At 45.4% G+C, this 26,453-nt stretch overlaps 1 long non-coding RNA gene across 1 annotated transcript; it reads left to right on the forward strand.

The window, feature by feature from the left end:
- The first annotated feature begins 24,659 nt into the window (after positions 1-24,659).
- LOC120978532 lies at positions 24,660-25,549 on the forward strand. Its single transcript, XR_005774111.1, has 3 exons — positions 24,660-24,707; positions 25,128-25,130; positions 25,453-25,549. It is a non-coding gene; the product is annotated as an uncharacterized LOC120978532 (long non-coding RNA).
- The last annotated feature ends 904 nt before the right edge of the window (positions 25,550-26,453 follow it).

Genomic DNA, 26,453 nt, shown 5'->3' on the forward strand with positions numbered 1-26,453 from the left:
ACAAGCTGACATTCATAAAAATGAACCAAGCATGGATCCCACAGGACCTGTCCATCCCTTGTGCAGATTAGACATTTATAACTACCTCCCCTTAACCATATATTATTGTACTCCAGGGCACTTCCTCATTCAATCCTTTTTTTATTTTCATTTTACCATTATATTGCGGGGCAACCCAAAGTTGAATGAACCTCTCCTCTGTCTGGGTGCCGGGGCCTAAAAATATCTGACAGTGGCCTGTTCCAGTGTTGGGTGACATGAAGCATGATTCTCTGCTATGACATGAAGCCTGAATCTCTGCTATGAGACCTCTCTCCTCTGTCTGGGTTCCAGGGCCTAAAAATATCTGACAGTGGCCTGTTCCAGTGTTGGGTGACATGAAGCATGATTCTCTGCTATGACATGAAGCCTGATTCTCTGCTATGGGACCTCTCTCCTCTGTCTGGGTGCCGAGGCCTAAAAATATCTGACAATGGCCTGTTCCAGTGGTGGGTGACATGAAGCCTGATTCTCTGCTATGACATGAAGCCTGATTCTCTGCTATGGGACCTCTCTCCTCTGTCTGGGTGCCGGGGCCTAAAAATATCTGACAATGGCCTGTTCCAGTGGTGGGTGACATGAAGCCCGATTCTCTGCTATGGGACCTCTCTCCTCTGTCTGGGTGCCGGGGCCTAAATATCTGACTATGGCCTGTTCCAGTGGTGGGTGACGTAAAGCCTGATTCTCTGCTATGCCATGAAGCCTGATTCTCTGCTATGGGACCTCTCTCCTCTGTCTGGGTGCCGGGGCCTAAATATCTGACAATGGCCTGTTCCAGTGATGGGTGACGTGAAGCCTGATTCTCTGCTATGACATGAAGCCTGATTCTCTGCTATGACTTTAAGCCTGATTCTCTGCTATGACATGAAGCCTGATTCTCTGCTATGGGACCTCTCTCCTCTATCTGGGTGCCGGGGCCTAAAAATATCTGACAATGGCCTGTTCCAGTGGTGGGTGACATGAAGCCTGATTCTCTGCTATGGGACCTCTCTCCTCTGTCTGGGTGCCGGGGCCTAAATATCTGACAATGGCCTGTTCCAGTGGTGGGTGACGTGAAGCCTGATTCTCTGCTATGACATGAAGACTGATTCTCTGCTATGACTTGAAGCCTGATTCTCTGCTATGACTTGAAGCCTGATTCTCTGCTATGACTTGAAGCCTGATTCTCTGCTATGACATGAAGCCTGATTCTCTGCTATGGGACCTCTCTCCTCTGTCTGGTTGCCGGGGCCTAAATATCTGACAATGGCCTGTTCCAGTGGTGGGTGACGTGAAGCCTGATTCTCTGCTATGACATGAAGACTGATTCTCTGCTATGACTTGAAGCCTGATTCTCTGCTATGACTTGAAGCCTGATTCTCTGCTATGACTTGAAGCCTGATTCTCTGCTATGACATGAAGCCTGATTCTCTGCTATGGGACCTCTCTCCTCTGTCTGGGTGCTGGGGCCTAAATATCTGACAATGGCCTGTTCCAGTGGTGGGTGACGTGAAGCCTGATTCTCTGCTATGACATGAAACCTGATTCTCTGCTATGACTTGAAGCCTGATTCTCTGCTATGACATGAAGCCTGATTCTCTGCTATGGGACCTCTCTCCTCTGTCTGGGTGCCGGGGCCTAAAAATATCTGACAATGGCCTGTTCCAGTGGTGGGTGACATGAAGCCTGATTCTCTGCTATGGGACCTCTCTCCTCTGTCTCGGTGCCGGGGCCTAAATATCTGACAATGGCCTGTTCCAGTGGTGAGTGACGTGAAGCCTGATTCTCTGCTATGACATGAAGCCTGATTCTCTGCTATGACTTGAAGCCTGATTCTCTGCTATGACATGAAGCCTGATTCTCTGCTATGGGACCCCTCTCCTCTGTCTGGGTGCCGGGGCCTAAATATCTGACAATGGCCTGTTCCAGTGGTGGGTGACGTGAAGCCTGATTCTCTGCTATGACATAAAGCCTGATTCTCTGCTATGACTTGAAGCCTGATTCTCTGCTATGACATGAAGCCTGATTCTCTGCTATGGGATCTCTCTCCTCTGTCTGGGTGCCGGGGCCTAAATATCTGACAATGGCTTGTTCCAGTGGTGGGCGACGTAAAGCCTGATTCTCTGCTATGACATGAAGCCTGATTCTCTGCCATGAGACCTCTCTCCAATTGATATTGGTTAATTTTAATTTATTTTATTTTTATTTTAATTAATTTCCCTATCCACATTTGTTTGCAGGGGATTTACCTACATTTTGCTGCCTTTTGCAGCCCTCTAGCCCTTTCCTGGGCTATTTAACAGCCTTTTTAGTGCCGAAAAGTTCGGGTCCCTATTGACTTCAATGGGATTCGGGTTCGGGGCGAAGTTCGGGTCAAGTTCGGATCCCGAACATTTCCGGGAAGTTTGGCTGAACTGCTCGAACCCGAACATCCAGGTGTTCGCTCAACTCTACAAGCCAGCTTCATTTTGGAATAAGGTGCTGTGGTCTGATGAAACTAAAATTTAGTTATTTGGCCATAACAAGGGTCATTATGCATGGAGGAAAAAGAACACAGCATTCCAAGAAAAACACCTGCTACCTACTACTGCCACTAGTAGTGGACAGGTCAGTAAGGGGTTTGACAATCACAGATTAATTTTTAATGAATTTTCTATAGAAATTTGCAAAACCCAAGAACCATTGCAGTGCTTTAAGGTTCTCAGGAATATCCCAATCTAAAATTGCCTGGACTTTCCTAGGATCCATACGGAAACATGAAGCAGATAATAGATATTCCAGGAACTGTATTTCCTGAACAACAAAAACACACTTTTCAATTTTCGCATATAATTTATTCGTCCGTTGGACCTGCAGTACCTGTCTGACATGTACCTCGTGTGTCTTCAGATCAGACTAGTAAATTAAAATATCATCTAGGTATATCACCACAAACCTGCCAATAAGATGACTAAAAATATTATTAACAAAATGTTTGAAGACAGCAGGAGCATTGGTCAGACCGAAAGGCATGACTAGATTTTCATAATGCCCCTCCGGGGTGTTAAAGGCTGTTTCCCACTTGTGGCGAAACCGACCTCGCCACTGGGTTTTGGAGAGGACTGGCTGCTGGCCTCTTGCCCCAGGATTTTGGGCCATATACTAACTTTTAAACCCCTGGGGTCACCAGTCTTCCTAACCACTATCTGCCCTCCTCTCTAAACTCTGCCTGACACTGCACTGCGTCCTCTATTACTGTCTCATAGACCGTATGAGTGGCCGCTGCAATCTACATTCATGTGGCCTCACACTCTCTCCTTGTCTATTAGGCTGCTGACCGCAGCGTTGTGTTAGCAGTTTCCCTTTTCACTGTTCACTGGGAGGGGTGGTATAGGGCGATCTTTTAACACAGTGAACAGTGAAAAGGGAAACTGCTAACACAACGCTGCGGTCAGCAGCCTAATAGACAAGGAGAGAGAGTGTGAGGCCACATGAATGTAGATTGCAGCGGCCACTCATACGGTCTATGAGACAGTAATAGAGGACGCAGTGCAGTGTCAGGCAGAGTTTAGAGAGGAGGGCAGATAGTGGTTAGGAAGACTGGTGACTCACTGACAGCCCTGCGTTGTATACAAAGTAGCTACAAACATTAGACCAGCAACAACCTTAGCTGGTTGCTAACCCTGCACATAGGGACCATTTAGCAAAGAAAGTGTGGCAGGAGAGAAAATTGCACCAGCGTTCCGTAGTCATCCACTGCCAGGAATCTGCTTAATAACTGCCAGCGTCAACACCATCCCACAGAAAATAGTGGGATCAGGTATACCCTACCAAGGGATCCTAATAAATGACTGTGCACGTAATCACACCTTGTGTATTGCCATCACACCACTCCGATATTATCCCATACAACACTGTGACACTGGAAATTTTAACAATTCATTTCTTATTTGTAGTGTGTATTTTCGAATAAAAATAAAGTACAAATTTTTAACATTAGTTAGGGACCCCTACAGGGATTTAAGGTCTTGTATGGCCAATGTAAACTCACAAAGTTGTAACAATCTATAATAAGTGTAACTTGTCAGCTTGGGAGGAAAATGCTGGGTGTGTTTCTATTGTTCCATTGTCCCTTTGTGTGTTTAAATGGTGATGTCTGTCCTGTTGTATCTACATGTGTATTGGCGATCTCCCTTTGTTCTGAGAGATAATTGGATTGCTCCTCAGGTTGTCTCCAGACAGAGGGGAGGAGACCATGATGCATTGTGGGGATATGTTGTCCTATGTCACAGTCTTCATTCTGGTCCTCTGGGGGCGTGAACGATTGGTTGCTGTAGTTACATTGTATGTGTTGTTAATTACTGATTGGTTGCATTTCAAACCCCTGTGGGCAGTACTATGTTTGTGGTTTATGAATAAAAGAGGCTGTACGTGAAGTACAGTCAGACCACTGTTTGACCCTCAACACGGAGCCTTGTCTCGTTATTGGGGGGATTCACTGTATGCTGTTAGAAGACCGATTGCCAGAGGTGTAAGCTGATTCCTGTTTGTCTGCTAGCAGCTATTCGTGAGGTTCCAGTTTGGAGTGCTACTTTGTATCCAGTCCGGGAGTTGGTGTATTCTGCAGTAGCTGTGCCTGTCTCTCAGAAAGGGGCTATCGCCTAAACGGATTTTAACCCCTTGTCTGCGGAAACGGTCCGTTACATTGGTGGCAAGCAGCGGGATCGTTCCTACAGCCAGAAGGACAGCTACAAAGAAACATCATTCCCTGGAATTACAATTTGAGGGCAACGCATGTCCCAGTACAGCGACCCTGACAGCACCAGAATGGAAACAGCAGTGGAGTACGATGAGGGTGTCATGGATGACCGAGATGCAGTCCGCAAAGGCATCTGGTACCAGGTACTGGGTATTGTGGAGTATATGCAGGACGAGAGACTCCCCACGGAAGACCAGCGGTTGCAGAAGCGAGTAGCCCTGCGGATGCCCTTCCTGGGAGAGCAGCCCCGGGAGGAATGGGTAAAGGAATTGGAACTCCTAGCATGGCGGGAGCTGTGGCTGGAAGATGCCTACCAGGCGCTCTGGTGGTATGGGGCACAGTACCTACCCAGGACAGCTGAGCATGACAAGCCGGAGGGAGAGGAGTTTGATGGTCCTGGCTTGTTATGGGAGACCTTTTCAGAGCTGGAGTTTGGGAGCCCCACACAAGCCCGGTTCCATGATCTCTTGGAATGGAGGGAGAGCAGGTATGACTGGGACGACACTCATGAGATTGAGCAGGACCTGGTCCACCTGGTGACCCGGGAGATGGAGCTGGAACAGGGCTACCAGCAGCTGTTCCACGCCAGTGAGAAGGCTCAGCAGGACAGTAAGGTGACAGACCCAGTCTCCATTCCCCAGCGGCAGTGTGAATTGCAGGGAATTGGGAGCCCAGTCTCCATTCCCCAGCGGCAGTGTGAAGTGCAGGGAGAGGAGAGCAGCGTCCTCCCTCCCCAGCGGCAGGCTGAGTTACAGGGGGCAGAGGTAGTAGTTCCTGCCCCCCAGCAGCAGAGTGATATGCCGGGATGGCAGTGTGAAATGCAGGGAGAGGAGAGCAGCGTCCTCCCTCCTCAGCGGCAGGCGGAGTTACAGGGGGCAGAGGTAGTTGTTCCTGCCCCCCAGCAGCAGCATGATTTTTTGGGAATTGGGAGCCCAGTCTCCCGTCCCCAGCGGCAGGCGGAGTTACAGGGGGCAGAGACAGTCGGTCCTGTCCCCCAGCGGCAGAGTGTCCAGCAGGGAATAGAGAGCCCAGTCTCCTTTCCCCAGCAGCAGGACACTGTATTGAGAGCGGAGACAGTCGGTCGCCCTCCCCAGCGGCTGGAAGTATGTATGGGAGAGGAGCTCATTACCCCCTCTCCCCAGCGGCAGCTTATCGCACCAGGGGGACAAAGTAAGCCCCACAACAGTGCAGATGGGACCGTGGTCTCTGCACTTACAGCACAGGGGGTAGAGACAGTCGGTCTCCCCCTCCAACAACCAGGCTCCAACCAGGTTTCTTCCGTGGTAGCGCTGACACCAGGGCAGAGTACCGCTGATACCTGCCCACAAAGCAACCTCCACTCCAAGCCAGGGAGCAACACAGAGACTGGGAGTACCAGCTTCCAACATAACCTTGGTGGACTCACTGGACAGAGACAGGCTACTAAAGTCAACAGGTCCAGTAGTTGGTTGTGGGTGGGCTGCCAGACTAACTCAGGTACCGACCGGCGTGAGGTCAGGTATCTGGTTAGTCTTCCCTGGGGGGGGGAGATGTGTGGCGAAACCGACCTCGCCACTGGGTTTTGGAGAGGACTGGCTGCTGGCCTCTTGCCCCAGGATTATGGGCCATATACTAACTTTTAAACCCCTGAACCGATTCAAGTGAATTTTGGATAGGTTTGTCCCCACGTTATACTGTTTGAATTAATGTAAGTTATATGTATGGCCAATGTAAACTCACAAAGTTGTAACAATCTATAATAAGTGTAACTTGTCAGCTTGGGAGGAAAATGCTGGGTGTGTTTCTATTGTGCCGTTGTCCCATTGTGTGTTTAAATGGGGATGTCTGTCCTGTTGTATCTACATGTGTATTGGCGATCTCCCTTTGTTCTGAGAGATAATTGGATTGCTCCTCAGGTTGTCTCCAGACAGAGGGGAGGAGACCATGATGCATTGTGGGGATATGTTGTCCTATGTCACAGTCTTCATTCTGGTCCTCTGGGGGCGTGAACGATTGGTTGCTGTAGTTACATTGTATGTGTTGTTAATTACTGATTGGTTGCATTTCAAACCCCTGTGGGCAGTACTATGTTTGTGGTTTATGAATAAAAGAGGCTGTACGTGAAGTACAGTCAGACCACTGTTTGACCCTCAACACGGAGCCTTGTCTCGTTATTGGGGGGATTCACTGTATGCTGTTAGAAGACCGATTGCCAGAGGTGTAAGCTGATTCCTGTTCGTCTGCTAGCAGCTATTCGTGAGGTTCCAATTTGGAGTGCTACTTTGTATCCAGTCCGGGAGTTGGTGTATTCTGCAGTAGCTGTGCCTGTCTCTCAGAAAGGGGCTATCGCCTAAACGGATTTTAACCCCTTGTCTGCGGAAACGGTCCGTTACACCACTCATCCCCTTCCTTGATATGAATCAGATTGTAGGCCCCCCTAAGATCAAGTTTGGAGAACCACCTAGCACCCGCAATCTGATTAACCACCTCAGCCCCCAGTGCTTAAACACCCTGAAAGACCAGGCCACTTTTTACACTTCTGACCTACACTACTTTCACCGTTTATTGCTCGGTCATGCAACTTACCACCCAAATGAATTTTACCTCCTTTTCTTCTCACTAATAGAGCTTTTATTTGGTGGTATTTCATTGCTGCTGACATTTTTACTTTTTTTGTTATTAATCTAAATTTAACGATTTTTTTGCAAAAAAATGACATTTTTCACTTTCAGTTGTAAAATTTTGCAAAAAAAACGAGATCCATATAGAAATTTTGCTCTAAATTTATAGTTCTACATGTCTTTGATAAAAAAAAATGTTTGGGTAAAAAAAAAATGGTTTGGGTAAAAGTTATAGCGTTTACAAACTATGGTACAAAAATGTGAATTTCCGCTTTTTGAAGCAGCTCTGACTTTCTGAGCACCTGTCATGTTTCCTGAGGTTCTACAATGGCCAGACAGTACAAACACCCCACAAATGACCCCATTTCGGAAAGAACACACCCTAAGGTATTCGCTGATGGGCATAGTGAGTTCATAGAACTTTTTATTTTTTGTCACAAGTTAGCGGAAAATGATGATTTTTTTTTTTTTTCTTACAAAGTCTCATATTCCACTAACTTGTGACAAAAAATAAAAACTTCTATGAACTCACTATGCCCATCACGAAATACCTTGGGGTCTCTTCTTTCCAAAATGGGGTCACTTCTGGGGTAGTTATACTGCCCTGGCATTCTAGGGGCCCAAATGTGTGGTAAGGAGTTTGAAATCAAATTCTGTAAAAAATGACCTGTGAAATCCGAAAGGTGCTCTTTGGAATATGGGCCCCTTTGCCCACCTAGGCTGCAAAAAAGTGTCACACATCTGGTATCTCCGTACTCAGGAGAAGGTGGGGAATGTGTTTTGGGGTGTCTTTTTACATATACCCATGCTGGGTGAGATAAATATCTTGGTCAAATGCCAACTTTGTATAAAAAAATGGGAAAAGTTGTCTTTTGCCAAGATATTTCTCTCACCCAGCATGGGTATATGTAAAATGACACCCCAAAACACATTCCCCACCTTCTCCTGAGTACGGCAATACCAGATGTGTGACACTTTTTTGCAGCCTAGGTGGGCAAAGGGGCCCATATTCCAAAGAGCACCTTTCGGATTTCACAGGTCATTTTTTACAGAATTTGATTTCAAACTCCTTACCACACATTTGGGCCCCTAGAATGCCAGGGCAGTATAACTACCCCACAAGTGACCCCATTTTGGAAAGAAGACACCCCAAGGTATTCCGTGAGGGGCATGGCAAGTTCCTAGAATTTTTTATTTTTTGTCACAAGTTAGTGGAAAATGATGATTTTTTTTTATTTTTTTTTCATACAAAGTCTCATATTCCACTAACTTGTGACAAAAAATAAAAACTTCCATGAACTCACTATGCCCATCAGCGAATACCTTGGGGTGTCTTCTTTCCAAAATGGGGTCACTTGTGGGGTAGTTATACTGCCCTGGCATTCTAGGGGCCCAAATGTGTGGTAAGGAGTTTGAAATCAAATTCTGTAAAAAATGACCTGTGAAATCCGAAAGGTGCTCTTTGGAATATGGGCCCCTTTGCCCACCTAGGCTGCAAAAAAGTGTCACACATCTGGTATCTCCGTACTCAGGAGAAGGTGGGGAATGTGTTTTGGGGTGTCATTTTACATATACCCATGCTGGGTGAGATAAATATCTTGGTCAAATGCCAACTTTGTATAAAAAAATGGGAAAAGTTGTCTTTTGCCAAGATATTTCTCTCACCCAGCATGGGTATATGTAAAATGACACCCCAAAACACATTCCCCACCTTCTCCTGAGTACGGCGATACCAGATGTGTGACACTTTTTTGCAGCCTAGGTGGGCAAAGGGGCCCATATTCCAAAGAGCACCTTTCGGATTTCACAGGTCATTTTTTACAGAATTTGATTTCAAACTCCTTACCACACATTTGGGCCCCTAGAATGCCAGGGCAGTATAACTACCCCACAAGTGACCCCATTTTGGAAAGAAGAGACCCCAAGGTATTCGCTGATGGGCATAGTGAGTTCATGGAAGTTTTTATTTTTTGTCACAAGTTAGTGGAATATGAGACTTTGTATGAAAAAAAAAAAAAAAAGCATTTTCCACTAACTTGTGACAAAAAATAAAAAATTCTAGGAACTCGCCATGCCCCTCACGGAATACCTTGGGGTGTCTTCTTTCCAAAATGGGGTCACTTGTGGGGTAGTTATACTGCCCTGGCATTTTCCAGGGGCCCTAATGTGTGGTAAGTAGGTAAATGACCTGTGAAATCCTAAAGGTGCTCTTTGGAATGTGGGCCCCTTTGCCCACCTAGGCTGCAAAAAAGTGTCACACATGTGGTATCGCCGTATTCAGGAGAAGTTGGGGAATGTGTTTTGGGGTGTCATTTTACATATACCCTTGCTGGGTGAGAGAAATATCTTGGCAAAAGACAACTTTTCCCATTTTTTTATACAAAGTTGGCATTTGACCAAGATATTTCTCTCACCCAGCATGGGTATATGTAAAATGACACCCCAAAACACATTCCCCACCTTCTCCTGAGTACGGCGATACCAGATGTGTGACACTTTTTTGCAGCCTAGATGCGCAAAGGGGCCCAAATTCCTTTTAGGAGGGCATTTTTAGACATTTGGATACCAGACTTCTTCTCACGCTTTGGGGCCCCTAGAATGCCAGGGCAGTATAAATACCCCGGCTGACATCCTCCACACAGCCTGGGGTTAGTAGTTTTCCGACGGTCTTTTGTTTTTGAGTATGGAAGGACAGACATTAATGAAATGACCCCTCCCCCCACAGAAAAAACAAACCCCACGCCTACGGCGAGCCTCAGGAGGACGGACCTGACGAGTAGTTCCTCCTAGCTGCATAGGCTCTTCTAGGTCCGTACAGACTAGCTGCTGCTTGGGAGGGGTTACTAATTGCTCAGGATCTTTCAATCTGTCCCTAAAACATCTATCTATTCTGATAGAAAGGGACATAACAGCATCAAGGGAAAAGGGGGTCTCATATCCTGCCACCTCCAAAGACAGGCCTTGAAGTTGCTTTGTCAAAGCGGCAATAGGATCCATGCTGGATTCTAAATAGGCAGAAAAATAAGGGCCAGATATAATATCACGACCGGCATACGTGACGCAAAGGGAGGGAAAACAGAAGGCCCTGTCCAAGGGAGAGGGAAGGATGCTCTTATTAGAGTAGGGAAGGAATGCGGCTGCTGTGAGGGAGAGAATAGGAAAAAATCCTATATCAGAAGTGCTTGTTTAACTCAGCGATCTACATCGATTTTGTTTTGTGGGCGCAGTGCACAATTTTTTTACCCTGCCATGAGCCCAGTGACACAGAAAAATAACTTTTATCCGTCTGTTCGTTAGGTAGGCATCGCTGGCCATTTTATGCAAGTTCAGTGCACCAGCACAGCATATGTGCTTTTGTGACAGTCAAATATAAGCTTGAAATACTGCAATTATATTCTGAGTTTAAAAAAAATCAACCATTTTTGGCAAAAACCTACATCTGGAGCCTTTAATGCATTTGTCAGTGTGAAATACAAGCTTGAAATACTGCAATAATATTCTTGGTTTAAAAAAAAACATTATGGGCAAAATACTAAATTACCGGCCTTTGCTGCATTTGTCATTGTGAAATTCAAGCGTTAGATACTGCTGTTATATTCTATTAAAAAAACACCCATATTGGGAAAAATACTAAATATACGGCCTTTGCTGCATCTGTCAGTGTGAAATACAAGCTTGAAATACTGTCACAATATTCTTGGTTTAAAAAAACACCAATTTTGGGCAAAATATTAAATTTGCGGTTTTTGCTGCATCTGTCAGTGTGAAATACAAGCTTGAAATACTGCCATAATATTCTGGGTTTAAAAAAAACACCCATTTTTGGCAATACCCTACATCTGGGACCTTTGCTGCATCTGTCAGTGTGAAATACAAGCTGGAAATGCTGCAATAATATTCTGTTATTAAAAAACACCCATTTTGAGCAAAATACTAAATTAGCGGCCTTTGCTGCATTTGTCAGGGTGAAATACAAGCATTAGATACTGCTGTTATATTCTATTATTAACCCCTTAAGGACTCAGCCCTATTTCACCTAAAAGGGACACTGACAGGCCCAATAAGCATATTTAGGTATATATATATATATGACAGTACAGGTCTTATAAAGTCTATTAGAATCATCTAAGTATCCCCCCTGTCCACCTTATAAATACAGTAAAATGAAGTTTTATAACCTGCTTGAATCGTCTTCAATCTGCCCAAGGGGCGGCGTTTCATCTCCACTTGCGCCCAGCCAGCCTCGCCCCAACTGCCGTTTGAAGCGCTACTAGTGTCCCCGACGCAAGATTTGGAGCATGCCCAATACAATCCTATGGGCATCGGCCTCCGGCTCATCTTCAGCGCATGCGCCCGGCACCCTCACTTTTTATGGCGTTCACCGTGCAGGGAAAGTAACATGACCGTTTTATAGATCAGGTCGTTACCGACGCGGCGATACCTAATATGTGTAGTGTATTTTATTTTTTAAATTTTTATTCAGTGATGCCCGAGAAGGCAGGACGCCATGGTAACCTTCACCGTCTGCTCAGTTGTGGCCACAACTTTGCAGACGGGGAAGGGTAAGGAGGGGGGCTCCCTCCCTCTCTGACCCCATCCTGTCTGAGGGCTGCAAAGCTTGAAATACAAGCTTGAAATACTGCAATAATATTCTGTTATTAAAAAAACACCCATTTTGGGCAAAATACTAAATTTGCGGCCTTTGCTGCATCTGTCAGTGTGAAATACAAGCGTTAGATGCTGCTGTTATATTCTGTTATTAAAAAAACACCAATATAGGGGCGGGCACTGTGGAGGTCTCTGTTAAAGGGGCAGTCACTCTAAAAGTCACTGTTAAAGGGGCGGTCACAGTAAAAGTCACTATTAAAGGGGCGGCCACTGTGAAAGTCACTAATAAATGGGAAAGTCACTGTTAAAGGGGCGGTCACTGTTAAAGTAACTGTTAAAGGGGCGGTCACTGTGAAAGTCACTGTTAAAGGGGCGGTCACTGTGAAAGTAACTGTTAAAGGGGCGGTCACTGTGAAAGTCACTGTTAAAGGGGCGGTCACAGTAAAAGTGACTGTTAAAGAGGCGGTGTCTTTGAAATTCACGGTTAAAGGGGCGGCCACTGTGAAAGTCACTATTAAAGGGGCGGCAACTGTGAAAGTCACTGTTAAAGGGGCAGTCACTGTGAAAGTCACTGATAAATGGGAAAGTCTCTGTGGAAGTCATTGTTAAAGGGGCGGTCACTGTTAAAGTCACTGTTAACCACCTCCGGACCGCCTAACGCAGGATCGCGTTCCGGAGGTGGCAGCGCTGCGCACAGTCACGCATATACGCGTCATCTCGCGAGACTTCCTGTGAACGCGCGCACACAGGCGCGCGCGCTCACAGGAACGGAAGGTAAGAGAGTTGATCTCCAGCCTGCCAGCGGCGATCGTTCGCTGGCAGGCTGGAGATGTGTTTTTTTTAACCCCTAACAGGTATATTAGACGCTGTTTTGATAACAGCGTCTAATATACCTGCTACCTGGTCCTCTGGTGGTCCCCTTTGTTTAGATCGACCACCAGAGGACACAGGTAGCTCAGTAAAGTAGCACCAAGCACCACTACACTACACTACACCCCCCCCCCGTCACTTATTAACCCCTTATTAGCCCCTGATCACCCCTGATCACCCCATATAGACTCCCTGATCACCCCCCTGTCATTGATTACCCCCCTGTCATTGATCAACCCCCTGTAAAGCTCCATTCAGACGTCCGCATGATTTTTACGGATCCACTGATAGATGGATCGGATCCGCAAAACGCATCCGGACGTCTGAATGAAGCCTTACAGGGGCATGATCAATGACTGTGGTGATCACCCCATATAGACTCCCTGATCACCCCCCTGTCATTGATTACACCCCTGTCATTGATTACCCCCCTGTAAAGCTCCATTCAGATGTCCGCATGATTTTTACGGATGCACTGATACATGGATCGGATCCGCAAAACGCATCCGGTCGTCTGAATGAAGCCTTACAGGGGCATGATCAATGACTGTGGTGATCACCCCCCTGTCATTGATTACCCCCCTGTAAAGCTCCATTCAGATGTCCGCATGATTTTTACGGATGCACTGATAGATGGATCCGATCCGCAAAACGCATCCGGACGTCTGAATGATGCCTTACAGGGGCATGATCAATGACTGTGGTGATCACCCCATATAGACTCCCTGATCACCCCCCTGTCATTGATTACACCCCTGTCATTGATCAACCCCCTGTAAAGCTCCATTCAGATGTCCGCATGATTTTTACGGATGCACTGATAGATGGATCGGATCCGCAAAACGCATCCGGACGTCTGAATGAAGCCTTACACGGGCATGATCAATGACTGTGGTGATCACCCCATATAGACTCCCTGATCACCCCCCTGTAAAGCTCCATTCAGATGTCCGCATGATTTTTACGGATGCACTGATAGATGGATCGGATCCGCAAAACGCATCCGGACGTCTGAATGAAGCCTTACAGGGGCGTGATCAATGACTGTGGTGATCACCCCATATAGACTCCCTGATTACCCCCCTGTCATTGATTACCCCCCTGTAAAGCTCCATTCAGATGTCCGCATGATTTTTACGGATGCACTGATAGATGGATCGGATCCGCAAAACGCATCCGGACGTCTGAATGAAGCCTTACACGGGCGTGATCAATGACTGTGGTTATCACCCCATATAGACTCCCTGATCACCCCCCTGTCATTGATCACCCCCCTGTCATTGATCACCCCCCTGTCATTGATCACCCCCCCTGTCATTGATCACCCCTCTGTAAGGCTCCATTCAGATATTTTTTTGGCCCAAGTTAGCGGAATTTTTTTTTTTTTTCCTTACAAAGTCTCATATTCCACTAACTTGTGTCAAAAAATAAAATCTCACATGAACTCACCCTACCCCTCACGGAATCCAAATGCGTAAAATTTTTTAGACATTTATATTCCAGACTTCTTCTCACGCTTTAGGGCCCCTAGAATGCCAGGGCAGTATAAATACCCCACATGTGACCCCATTTCGGAAAGAAGACACCCCCAGGTATTCCGTGAGGGGCATATTGAGTCCATGAAAGATTGAAATTTTTGTCCCAAGTTAGCGGAACGGGAGACTTTGTGAGAAAAAAATTAAAAATATCAATTTCCGCTAACTTGTGCCAAAAAAAAAAAATTTCTATGAACTCGCCATGCCCCTCATTGAATACCTTGGGGTGTCTTCTTTCCAAATTGGGGTCACATGTGGGGTATTTATACTGCCCTGGCATTCTAGGGGCCCCAAAGCGTGAGAAGAAGTCTGGTATCCAAATGTCTAAAAATGCCCTCCTAAAAGGAATTTGGGCACCTTTGCGCATCTAGGCTGCAAAAAAGTGTCACACATCTGGTATCTCCGTAATCGGGAGAAGTTGGGGAATGTGTTTTGGGGTGTCATTTTACATATACCCATGCTGGGTGAGAGAAATATCTTGGCAAAAGACAACTTTTCCCATTTTTTTATACAAAGTTGGCATTTGACCAAGATATTTATCTCACCCAGCATGGGTATATGTAAAAAGACACCCCAAAACACATTCCTCAACTTCTCCTGAATACAGAGATACCAGATGTGTGACACTTTTTTGCAGCCTAGGTGGGCAAAGGGGCCCACATTCCAAAGAGCACCTTTCGGATTTCACAGGTCATTTACCTACTTACCACACATTTGGGCCCCTAGAATGCCAGGGCAGTATAACTACCCCACAAGTGACCCCATTTTGGAAAGAAGAGACCCCAAGGTATTCGCTGATGGGCATAGTGAGTTCATGGAAGTTTTTATTTTTTGTCACAAGTTTGTGGAATATGAGACTTTGTATGAAAAAAAAAAAAAAAAAAAAAAAATCATCATTTTCCACTAACTTGTGACAAAAAATAAAAAATTCTAGGAACTCGCCATGCCCCTCACGGAATACCTTGGGGTGTCTTCTTTCCAAAATGGGGTCACTTGTGGGGTAGTTATACTGCCCTGGTATTCTAGGGGCCCAAATGTGTGGTAAGGAGTTTGAAATCAAATTCAGGAAAAAATGAGGAGTGAAATCCGAAAGGTGCTCTTTGGAATATGGGCCCCTTTGCCCACCTAGGCTGCAAAAAAGTGTCACACATCTGGTATCCCCGTACTCAGGAGAAGTTGAGGAATGTGTTTTGGGGTGTCTTTTTACATATACCCATGCTGGGTGAGATAAATATCTTGGTCAAATGACAACTTTGTATAAAAAAATGGGAAAAGTTGTCTTTTGCCAAGATATTTCTCTCACCCAGCATGGGTATATATAAAATGACACCCCAAAACACATTCCCCACCTTCTCCTGAGTACGGAGATACCAGATGTGTGACACTTTTTTGCAGCCTAGGTGGGCAAAGGGGCCCATATTCCAAAGAGCACCTTTCGGATTTCACAGGTCATTTTTTACAGAATTTGATTTCAAACTCCTTACCACACATTTGGGCCCCTAGAATGCCAGGGCAGTAGAACTACCCCACAAGTGACCCCATTTTGGAAAGAAGAGACCCCAAGGTATTCGCTGATGGGCATAGTGAGTTCATAGAAGTTTTTATTTTTTGTCACAAGTTAGTGGAATATGAGACTTTGTAAGAAAAAAAAAAAAAATCATCATTTTCCGCTAACTTGTGACAAAAAATAAAAAGTTCTATGAACTCACTATGCCCATCAGCGAATACCTTAGGGTGTGTACTTTCAGAAATGGGGTCATTTGTGGGGTGTTTGTACTGTCTGGCCATTGTAGAACCTCAGGAAACATGACAGGCGCTCAGAAAGTCAGAGCTGCTTCAAAAAGCGGAAATTCACATTTTTGTACCATAGTTTGTAAACGCTATAACTTTTACCCAAACCATTTTTTTTTTACCCAAACATTTTTTTTTTATCAAAGACATGTAGAACTATAAATTTAGAGCAAAATTTCTATATGGATGTCGTTTTTTTTGCAAAATTTTACAACTGAAAGTGAAAAATGTCATTTTTTTGCAAAAAAATCGTTAAATTTCGATTAATAACAAAAAAAGTAAAAATGTCAGCAGCAATGAAATACCACCAAATGAAAGCTCTATTAGTGAGAAGAAAAGGAGGTAAAATTCATTTGGGTGGTAAGTTGCATGACCGAGCAATAAACGGTGAAAGTAGTGTAGGTCAGAAGTGTAAAAAGTGGCCTGGTCTTTCAGGGTGTTTAAGCACTGGGGGCTGAGGTGGTTAAAGGGGCGGTAAATGTGAAAGTCACTGTTAAAGGGGCGGTCACTGGGAAAGTCACTGCTAAAGGGGTGGTCCCTGTGAAAGTCACAGTTAAAGGGGCAGTCACTGTGAAAGTCACAGTTAAAGGGGCAGTCACTGTGAAAGTCACAGTTAAAGGGGCAGTCACTGTGAAAGTCACAGTTAAAGGGGCAGTCACTGTGAAAGTCACAGTTAAAGGGGCGGTCTCTGTGAAAGTCACAGTTATTGGTGCGGTCACTGTGAAAGACACTGTTAAAGGGGCGGACACTGTGAAAGTCACTGTTAAAAGGGCGGTCACTGTAAAAGTCACTGTTAACCACCTCCGGACCGCCTAACGCAGGATTGCGTTCCGGAGGTGGCAGCGCTGCGCAGAGTCACGCATATACGCGTCATCTCGCGAGACGCGAGATTTCGCTCCAAGCCGGCCCGCGCATGCGCATCGCGGGCCGGCAAAATTCAAAGAACAAGTTCGTCACCAGCCTGCCAGCAACGATCATTGGCTGGCAGGCTGGCGATTTTCAAAAAATCCAATCCAAAGTCATATAACAGATCATATTAGTAAATATGATCTGTTATATGGCTTGTCTGCTCCTGTGCTGGTCCTTTTCGTCGGTTGGATCCAGCACAGGAGCAGACTGAACTGTGAGTACACCAAACACTACACCTTAGCCCCAGATCACCCACCTGCACCCCAATTAACCCTTTGATCACCCCTTTGATCGCCCCTGTCAATCACTAGTGAAAGGAAAAAAAGTGATCAGTGTAAACTGTCACTTTTTTTTTTTCACTGGTATTGGCTGTTAGGTTTTAGGGATAGTTTAGGCCCCTTGGTTAGGTAGTTAGCGTCAGTTAGCGCCCACCCCACCGCACCGCAGTCACTTTTATTCGCTGTTTAGCGTATCGCTAATCAGCATTTGTACTTTTATAGTATCTGTAAGTGATCAAAACTGATCACGGTCAGATCTATAATTGTATTAGTGTCACCTTAGCTCGCCCTCCACCCAAAACGCAGTGTTTGCCCGATCAGGCCTGATCGGTCGCCCACACGTGCGTTCACCCACGCCCGCCCCTCCGCAGTGACAAAAAATTATTATTTTTTGATCACTGCACATTCATTTTACACGCACTGCGGCGATAAAAAAATCAGTTTTGATATTTTTTATCAACCGCAGCAGCCTCCGGTACTTCGCTAGCCTCCCCTTTGTAAGACAGGTTTGCTTTTTTTCTTGGGTAGTCTCAGGGAATACCCCTAAATTTAGTAGTCCAAAATGTCAAACAGGGGGTATTCTTCTGAAGAGGCCTACAGGATTCTGACCCAGTCGGATGAGGAGTGGGAACCCTCATCTGACGAATCTAGCGGGTCAGAATATGAACCTGTGGAAAGCAGTGGCTCTCTGACCCAAAGTTCGGACGAGGAGGTGGAGGTCCCTGGCAGCACCAGGCGTACCCGGCCCCATGTCGCTAGACCACAGGTTACGCAGGATCCGCTTCAAGAGCAGCAGAGTGGGGCTGTCGCTGCCGGATCACGTGGTGAGGCATACACCAGCAGCGCAGCCCTTCCTGGACCTAGTACCAGCACTGCCGTACAACCTGGTGAAGTAGCGAGCACCAGAAGGGCAGTTGAAGCTGGTACGGTGGCACGTGCAATAGTTACCCCGTCGCAGCCACCGCAAAGACGGGCCCGTAGAGCCCCTAGAGTCCCTGAGGTGCTGGCAAATCCTGATTGGCAGTCACCAACTTCAGCCGCACCAGTAGTTCCCCCTTTCACCGCCCAGTCTGGAGTTCGGGTTGAGACGGCTCAAATCGGTTCGGCCCTGGGATTTTTTGAGCTGTTCTTGACTGCGGAGCTCTTGGACTTAGTCGTGGCAGAGACCAACCAGTATGCCACACAATTTATAACCGCTAACCCGGGAAGCTATTATGCCCAGCCTTTCCGGTGGAAACCAGTCCAAGTTTCCGAGCTTAAAATTTTTTTGGGCCTTCTCCTCAACATGGGCCTGACAAAAAAGCATGAATTGCGGTCATATTGGTCAACGCACCCAATTCATCACATGCCCATGTTCTCTGCTGCTATGTCCAGGACACGATTTGAGACCATCCTACGTTTTCTGCATTTTAGCGACAATACCACCTCCCGTCCCAGAGGCCACCCTGCTTTTGACCGGCTCCACAAAATTCGGCCCCTCATAGACCATTTCAACCTGAAATTTGCAGATTTGTATACCCCTGAGCAAAACATCTGCGTAGACGAGTCCCTAATACATTTTACCGGGCGCCTTGGCTTCAAACAATACATCCCAAGCAAGCGTGCCCGGTATGGGGTCAAATTGTATAAGCTCTGTGAAAGGGCCACAGGCTATACCCACAAATTTCGGATCTATGAGGGAAAAGATCAGACCCTGGAGCCGGTCGGTTGCCCTGACTACCTGGGGAGCAGTGGGAAGACAGTCTGGGACTTGGTGTCACCCTTATTCGGCAAGGGGTACCATCTTTATGTGGACAATTTCTACACAAGTGTGGCCCTCTTTAGGCATTTGTTTCTAGAACGGATTTGCGCCTGTGGCACCATGCGAACTAGTCGCGTGGGCTTCCCCCAACGGCTTGTAACCACCCGTCTTGCAAGGGGGCAGAGGGCTGCCTTGTGTAACGAAGAACTGCTCGCGGTGAAATGGAGAGACAAGCGTGACGTTTACATGCTCTCCTCCATTCACGCAGACACGACAATCCAAATTGAGCGAGCAACCCGTGTCATTGAAAAGCCCCTCTGTGTCCACGACTATAATGCGCTCATGGGAGGGGTGGACTTCAATGACCAGATGTTGTCTCCGTATTTAGTTTCCCGCAGAACCAGACGCTGGTATAAGAAGGTGTCTGTATATTTAATTCAATTGGCGCTCTACAATAGTTTTGTTCTCTACAGTAAGGCTGGGAGAACAGGATCCTTCCTCAAATTCCAGGAAGAGATCATCGAGAACCTCCTTTACCCAGGAGGTTCCGTGGCCCCATCCACCAGTGTAGTTAGCCGTCTACACGAGCGACATTTCCCCAGTGTCGTTCCTGGTACCTCAACCCAACCGTCACCCCGAAAAAGATGTCGTGTCTGTAGCAGGAGTGGAATAAGGCGTGACACCCGCTATTTCTGTCCTGACTGTGCTGACCACCCTGCCCTATGCTATGGAGAGTGTTTCCGGAAGTACCACACACAGGTACACTTAGCATAGGGATCACATCTCACCAGGACAGGCACACAGGGCTATTAGGGCCCATTCACTCACAGCTGCTGCAAACCTCTCCTTTCACCTGGGATAAAGTGCATAATGTACTTCGCCACATCTTTGGGCGATTTGCGCTTTGCACATTGTCCCATGGGGAAGGAGAGGTTTGTTCTATAAAAGGTAAAAAAAACTAAACAAAAAAAAAAATACCGGTAAGTAAAAAAGTTAAATGTTCAGTTAAAAAAGTTTAAAAAAAGTTTCTATGTTCTGTTCAACAGTTAATAAAGTTATTGCTTTGCGGCCTGGTTTTTTCTTTTTTGTTTTGTTTTTTTTACCTTTCAGGTGGACCAACCGATCGACTAGCTGCAGCACTGATGTGCATTCGGACAGAAGCATTGCGCTGCTGTCAGATTACACGCAAGTCGGTGTATGCGGCGCTGCAAGACGAGATTTCTCCTCTGCAGTAAAAGATACGTTTGCCGAGGCATATGAGCTGAGGAGGTGGCGGTGTTCATATACTTTGGCAAACACTTTGTATATATAAAAAAAAAAAATCCCGGCAATGATTTATTCATCCACATCGATTGATGTGAATGGAGAAATCTGGTTTGCCAGGGCATACGAGCTGAAGTGGGTATGGATGTTGGGCGGAGCTCCTATGTCCTGGCAGACGCCTTTCCCCTCCTTTTTCTTTTTTTGGCAGAGATTTTTTCATCCACATTGATCGATGCGAATGAAGAAATCTGTGCCGTTCATTTTTTTCTTTCAGCCCAGAGGCTGAACGGAAAAAAAAAATCTCATTACCCGTATGCTCAATATAAGGAGAATAGCAGAAACTCCTAATGCTGGGCATACATGTAATGATTGCGGAGACCCTCAAATGCCAGGGCAGTACAAACACCCCACAAATAACACCATTTTGGAAAGAAGACACCCCAAGGTATTCGCTGAGGGGCATATTGAGTCCATGAAAGATTGAAATTTTTGTCCCAAGTTAGCGGAAAGGGAGACTTTGTGAGAACAAAATCAAAAAAATCAATTTCCGCTAACTTGTGCCAAATTTTTTTTTTTTCAATGAACTCGCCATGCCCCTCATTGAATACCTTGGGGTGTCTTCTTTCCAAAATGGGGTCACATGTGGGGTATTTATACTGCCCTGGCATTTTAGGGGCCCCAAAGCGTGAGAAGAAGTCTGGTATCCAAATGTCTAAAAATGCCCTCCTAAAAGGAATTTGGGCACCTTTGCCCACCTAGGCTGCAAAAAAGTGTCACACATGTGGTATCTCCGTATTCAGCAGAAGTTGGGGAATATGTTTTGGGGTGTCATTTTACATATACCCATGCTGGGTGAGATAAATATCTTGGTCAAATGCCAACTTTGTATAAAAAAAATGGGAAAAGTTGTCTTTTGCCAAGATATTTCTCTCACCCAGCATGGGTATATGTAAAAAGACACCCCAAAACACATTCCCCACCTTCTCCTGAGTACGGAGATACCAGATGTGTGACACTTTTTTGCAGCCTAGGTGGGCAAAGGGGCCCACATTCCAAAGAGCACCTTTCGGATTTCACAGGTCATTTACCTACTTACCAGACATTAGGGCCCCTGGAAAATGCCAGGGCAGTATAACTACCCCACAAGTGACCCCATTTTGGAAAGAAGACACCCCAAGGTATTCCGTGAGGGGCATGGCAAGTTCCTAGAATTTTTTATTTTTTGTCACAAGTTAGTGGAAAATGATGATTTTTTTTTTTTTTTTTTTTTTTCATACAAAGTCTCATATTCCACTAACTTGTGACAAAAAATAAAAATTTCCATGAACTCACTATGCCTATCAGCGAATACCTTGGGGTCTCTTCTTTCCAAAATGGGGTCACTTGTGGGGTAGTTATACTGCCCTGGCATTCTAGGGGCCCAAATGTGTGGTAAGGAGTTTGAAATCAAATTCAGTAAAAAATGACCTATGAAATCCAAAAGGTGCTCTTTGGAATGTGGGCCCCTTTGCCCACCTAGGCTGCAAAAAAGTGTCACACATCTGGTATCCCCGTACTCAGGAGAAGTTGAGGAATGTGTTTTGGGGTGTCTTTTTACATATACCCATGCTGGGTGAGATAAATATCTTGGTCAAATGCCAACTTTGTATAAAAAAATGGGAAAAGTTGTCTTTTGCCAAGATATTTCTCTCACCCAGCATGGGTATATGTAAAATGACACCCCAAAACACATTCCCCACCTTCTCCTGAGTACGGAGATACCAGATGTGTGACACTTTTTTGCAGCCTAGGTGGGCAAAGGGGCCCATATTCCAAAGAGCACCTTTCGGATTTGACAGGTCATTTTTTTCAGAATTTGATTTCAAACTCCTTACCACACATTTGGGCCCCTAGAATGCCAGGGCAGTATAACTACCCCACAAGTGACCCCATTTTGGAAAGAAGACACCCCAAGGTATTCCGTGAGGGGCATGGCAAGTTCCTAGAATTTTTTATTTTTTGTCACAAGTTAGTGGAAAATGATGATTTTTTTTTTTTATTTTTTTTTCATACAAAGTCTCATATTCCACTAACTTGTGACAAAAAATAAAAATTTCCATGAACTCACTATGCCCATCAGCGAATACCTTGGGGTGTCTTCTTTCCAAAATGGGGTCACTTGTGGGGTAGTTATACTGCCCTGGCATTCTAGGGGCCCAAATGTGTGGTAAGGAGTTTGAAATCAAATTCTGAAAAAAATGACCTGTCAAATCCGAAAGGTGCTCTTTGGAATATGGGCCCCTTTGCCCACCTAGGCTGCAAAAAAGTGTCACACATCTGGTATCTCCGTACTCAGGAGAAGGTGGGGAATGTGTTTTGGGGTGTCATTTTACATATACCCATGCTGGGTGAGAGAAATATCTTGGCAAAAGACAACTTTTCCCATTTTTTTATACAAAGTTGGCATTTGACCAAGATATTTATCTCACCCAGCATGGGTATATGTAAAAAGACACCCCAAAACACATTCCTCAACTTCTCCTGAGTACGGGGATACCAGATGTGTGACACTTTTTTGCAGCCTAGGTGGGCAAAGGGGCCCACATTCCAAAGAGCACCTTTTGGATTTCATAGGTCATTTTTTACTGAATTTGATTTCAAACTCCTTACCACACATTTGGGCCCCTAGAATGCCAGGGCAGTATAACTACCCCACAAGTGACCCCATTTTGGAAAGAAGAGACCCCAAGGTATTCGCTGATGGGCATAGTGAGTTCATGGAAGTTTTTATTTTTTGTCACAAGTTAGTGGAATATGAGACTTTGTATGAAAAAAAAAAAAAAAAAAAATCATAATTTTTCACTAACTTGTGACAAAAAATAAAAAATTCTAGGAACTCGCCATGCCCCTCACGGAATACCTTGGGGTGTCTTCTTTCCAAAATGGGGTCACTTGTGGGGTAGTTATACTGCCCTGTCATTCTAGGGGCCCAAATGTGTGGTAAGGAGTTTGAAATCAAATTCTGAAAAAAATGACCTGTCAAATCCGAAAGGTGCTCTTTGGAATATGGGCCCCTTTGCCCACCTAGGCTGCAAAAAAGTGTCACACATCTGGTATCTCCGTACTCAGGAGAAGGTGGGGAATGTGTTTTGGGGTGTCATTTTATATATACCCATGCTGGGTGAGATAAATATCTTGGTGAAATGCCAACTTTGTATAAAAAAATGGGAAAAGTTGTCTTTTGCCAAGATATTTCTCTCACCCAGCATGGGTATATATAAAATGACACCCCAAAACACATTCCCCACCTTCTCCTGAGTACGGAGATACCAGATGTGTGACACTTTTTTGCAGCCTAGGTGGGCAAAGGGGCCCATATTCCAAAGAGCACCTTTCGGATTTGACAGGTCATTTTCTTCAGAATTTGATTTCAAACTCCTTACCACACATTTGGGCCCCTAGAATGCCAGGGCAGTATAACTACCCCACAAGTGACCCCATTTTGGAAAGAAGAGACCCCAAGGTATTTCGTTATGGGCATAGTGAGTTCATAGAAGTTTTTATTTTTTGTCACAAGTTAGTGGAATATGAGACTTTGTAAGAAAAAAAAAAAAAATCATCATTTTCCGCTAACTTGTGACAAAAAATAAAAAGTTCTATGAACTCACTATGCCCATCAGCGAATACCTTAGGGTGTGTACTTTCCGAAATGGGGTCATTTGTGGGGTGTTTGTACTGTCTGGGCATTGCAGAACCTCAGGAAACATGACAGGTGCTCAGAAAGTCAGAGCTGCTTCAAAAAGCGGAAATTCACATTTTTGTACCATAGTTTGTAAACGCTATAACTTTTACCCAAACCATTTTTTTTTTACCCAAACATTTTTTTTTTATCAAAGACATGTAGAACTATAAATTTAGAGCAAAATTTCTATATGGATCTCGTTTTTTTTGCAAAATTTTACAACTGAAAGTGAAAAATGTCATTTTTTTGCAAAAAAAATCGTTAAATTTCGATTAATAACAAAAAAAGTAAAAATGTCAGCAGCAATGAAATACCACCAAATGAAAGCTCTATTAGTGAGAAGAAAAGGAGGTAAAATTCATTTGGGTGGTAAGTTGCATGACCGAGCAATAAACGGTGAAAGTAGTGTAGGTCAGAAGTGTAAAAAGTGGCCTGGTCTTTCAGGGTGTTTAAGCACTGGGGGCTGAGGTGGTTAAAGGGGCGCTCACTGTTCAAGGGGGGTCACTGTGAAAGTCACTTTTAAAGGGGCGGGCACTGTGGAGGTCTCTGTTAAATGGGTGGGCACAGTGGAGGTCGCTGTTATTAAAGGGGCGGTCACTGTGAAAGTCACTGTTAAAGGGGCGGTCATTGTGAAAGTCACTGTTAAAGGAGCGGTCACTGGTAAAATCACTGTTAAAGGGGCAGTCACAAGCCTGCAAGTCTTTCTCTTCAAACCCCAACTGCCAAGAACACAGATTTAGTCCAGGATTCCATAACAACCCAGGCATTTTTTTTAACTGCTTAAAGGGGCGGCCACTGTGGAGATCACTGTTTTTAAAGGGGCGGGCACAGTGGAGGTCACTGTTATTTAAGGGGCGGTCACTGTGAAAGTCACTGTTAAAGGGGCGGTCACTGTGAAAGTCAGTGTTAAAGGGGCGATCACTGTAAAAGTCACTGTTAAAGGGGCGGTCACTGTTCAAGGGGCGGGCACAGTGGAGGTCACTGTTATTTAAGGGGCGGTCACTGTGAAAGTCACTGTTAAAGGGGCGGTCACAGTAAAAGTGACTGTTAAAGAGGCGGTGTCTTTGAAATTCATGGTTAAAGGGGCGGCCACTGTGAAAGTCACTATTAAAGGGGCGGCAACTGTGAAAGTCACTGTTAAAGGGGCGGTCACTGGTAATTTCACTGTTAAAGGGGAAGTCACTGTTAAAGGGGCGGTCACTGTAAAAGTCACTTTTAAAGGGGCGGGGACTGTGGAGATCTCTGTTAAACGGGTTGGCACTGTGAAAGTCACTGTTAACGGGGTGGTCACTGTGAAGGTCACTGCTAAAGGGGAGGACACTATGAAGGTCATTGTTTACAGTGGAGTTTAATGCTAAAGGGGCAGTCACTATTAAAAAGGCGGGCACTATGGAGGTCATTGTTAAAGAGGCGGGTACTGTAGAGGTCACTGTTATGGGGGAAACTGTCGATATCTTTTTATAACACACGGAAACATAAAATGAAATAGATTAAATATACCCGTGCAAAGCCTGCAAGTCTTTCTCTTCAAATCCCAACTGCCATAAACAAAGTTTTACTCCAGGTTTCCATAACAACATAGCCATTTTTCTTTACTGCTTAATGGGGCGGGTACTGTGGAGGTCACTGTATTTAAAGAAGCGGGCACAGTGAATGTTAACTGTTATTAAATAGGCAGCCACTGTGACGGTCCCTGTTAAAGGGGCGGTTACCGTGAAAGTCAATGTTAAATGGGTAATTACTGTGAAAGTCACTGTTAAAGGGGTGGTCACTGTGAAAGTCACTGTTAAAGGGGTGGTCACGGTCACTGTAAAGGTCACTGTTAAAGGGGCGGTCACAAGCCTGCAAGTCTTTCTCTTCAAATCCCAACTGCCATGAACACAGTTTTACTCCAGGATTCCATAACAACCCAGCCATATTTCTTAACTGCTTAAAGGGGCGGGCACTGTGGAGGTCACTCTTTTTAAAGGGGCGGGCACAGTGGAGGTTATTGTTAAAGAGGTGGTCACTGTTAAAAGGAAGGTCACTGTGAAAGTCACTGTTAAAAGGGCGGTCACTCTTAAAGTCACAGTTAAAGGGGCGGACACTGTGGAAATCTCTGTTAAACGGGCGGACACAGTGAAGGTCGCTGATATTAAAGGGGGGGTCACTGTGAAAGTCAATGTTAAAGGGGCGGTCACTGTTATAGGGGTAGTGAAAGTCACTGTTAAAGGGGTGGTTGCTGTGAAAGTCCCCGTTAAAGGGGCAGTCACTGTAAAAGTCACTGTTAAAGGTCACTGTTAAAGAGGCAGCCACTGTGAAAGTCATTGTTAAAGAGGTGGTCAATGTGAAAGTCACTGTTAAAGGCCACTCTTAAAGAGGCAGCCACTGTGAAAGTCACT

Source organism: Bufo bufo, chromosome 9 (genome assembly GCF_905171765.1).
Source record: "Bufo bufo chromosome 9, aBufBuf1.1, whole genome shotgun sequence".
NCBI classification, from domain to species: domain Eukaryota; kingdom Metazoa; phylum Chordata; class Amphibia; order Anura; family Bufonidae; genus Bufo; species Bufo bufo.